We start from the raw sequence: 2,204 nt of genomic DNA, 5'->3' as shown, positions 1-2,204 counted from the left end.
ACTCTTTCCAACACCTGTTAAATTGGGAAAACACATGCTTTTGATTCTGGTGTCCCACATAACAGTATCCTAGCCCTAAGATTCAGAGTTGCATGGCTGATTGCAAACAGCATTGAAAACTAAATGTGTTAGGAACATAACATCAAACGTAAATGTGTTAGGAACACAAGACCTCCTCCGGAAATTCTCTGGCCAGTCCTACACTGGAGTAAGATTAGATGAAAAATTAAGGATGTGAGCTTTGAGATGATGAACAATTGTCATCTTTAAGTCTTATCCAAAAGTAAATTCCATTACTACAATGACTTGCAGATTAAAAACTTGTCTCTTAATAATGTAGGTCTGTGTTACAAAAAAAATTCTCTAACATGACTAATAAAAATAAACCTGTCACATTGAGTTCCGTAGATGTTTACACTGTAGCATCACAACAGGTCAACAGTGCTTCTTCACACCAGTACAGAGAACCATGGCGCAATAATAGATGCCTACAAAACCTTACAAACTGAACCTCATACCAGCACACCAGCAATGGAGCATACAGTCAGCAAGGGCTCGTTAACCTCTGCCAGGTGCTGCTCTAACTCACTGACAGGACCTCCACAGACACTCCTTCACAGAGGGATGCCCAACAACTCAAGCAGGACAGCCATCCTTCCCTACCCAGTGCATCCTGCTGGCTGGATCACCCCGACACTAACACATTGCAGATGCATGCACATCTGGCTGGTAGCCCATGAATTCCCAGGCATACTTGGAGAAAGGCACTTGTCAGGCTACTGGCACATCCACAGCAGGGAAAAAGCCTGCCCTTTGAGGAAAATCTCAGAGGACAAATCCTGGCTGATGACTGCGCCCATACTCATGGACCCAAAGCACCCCTCTGCTCACAGCCTTGGATATGGGGGGGAGGTCTTTGAAGCACCTCCTCTTGATGCCAATATTACATATCTAAAGCTGCAATCAACCTAGCAACACAACTAAGTAGGGAATATTATTACCTCTCCTTTGTGCTACCTCCACTCTTAAGTTCATGAATAGTATTTAGGGGATTTGGCAACACTTTTACTCACTCTAAAGAGAAACCTAGATTACTTCTCACATAGTACACAGGTACTTCCTGAGCAATAATGTGGTACCAAAATATTTTTAAGAACATGTCATAAGAATATTTCTACTAAGATAATTGCTCTTTTCATGCATTTTTCCACAAGGATACCAGTGCTGGTCTGTGCGTCACAGACCTCCATTTGGTTTTTTGCACTCTCCACCAAGCCACAAAACAGTCTTTGCTGCTTGAGCCTAATCCTCCAGCCACTGCACAAGTTTGGCATACAGAAGTATGGGAGGGACTACACAGCCTTCTAATGGGTAGTTACGGGTAGCTATGCAACAGCTTTTTTTTATCTTCAGAAGGGTGTTCCGAGTACTCACTCAATTCTTCATTCTCAGGCCCCCCAATACCATTATATCTCTGAAAAAACCCCTAATTTCCAATGTTTTCCAGAAATTAAAGCTAAACACCAAAACCCATAAGAATAAAGTGCCGCAGGAAGAGTACAAAAGGTATCCCATGGAGAGTCAAAGGGACTTTTGCTGTTCTCATCAATGGAATTAGACCCTACTCCTGCACCTTAATACTCTGCACAGAGGCAAAAAAGAAGTTCAACCAGTCTGTGGAATGAGCAAATCAAAGGGTAGCTGGTTTAATGTGCATCAGTGAAAATTCAGATACTCATCCCTTGCAACTGCAGTCCACAGGATCCAGAACATGGAAATACTGCTTTATAGAGGCTGTAACATTCACCTTCACATTAGCAAACTGTAGTGAGCTAAGGGCACATATTTTATCATCTAACTCATCACAGCTGACCAGCCAGAAGCATGCACAGCCAGGAAGTCTCAGCTGTGCAACCTGCTTGAACTTCAGCTCTCTGGGGTTAAGCAGAACTTTATAAAGCAAATGCTCTGGCCTGTTCTGCCTGGACAAAAGTTTTAAATGACACAAAAATACTGACTTTTAAGGACCATCCAGATGCAGGCATACCAGCTAAATCCCTGCATTAAAGTAGGGCATGGAGCCTAACAGTAGATTAATCACCAAGAGCACAACACCTGAGCCTGAAGCATATCCAGTTCTTCCAGCCATGCCAGGTGACAGCTGCAGTGACACTGTATGCCCCAGTCAGTATCTGTTACACACC

The sequence above is a fragment of the Geospiza fortis genome, unplaced genomic scaffold, assembly GCF_000277835.1.
Source record: "Geospiza fortis unplaced genomic scaffold, GeoFor_1.0 scaffold167, whole genome shotgun sequence".
Taxonomy (NCBI): domain Eukaryota; kingdom Metazoa; phylum Chordata; class Aves; order Passeriformes; family Thraupidae; genus Geospiza; species Geospiza fortis.
Note: the sequence above shows the minus strand (reverse complement) of the source record.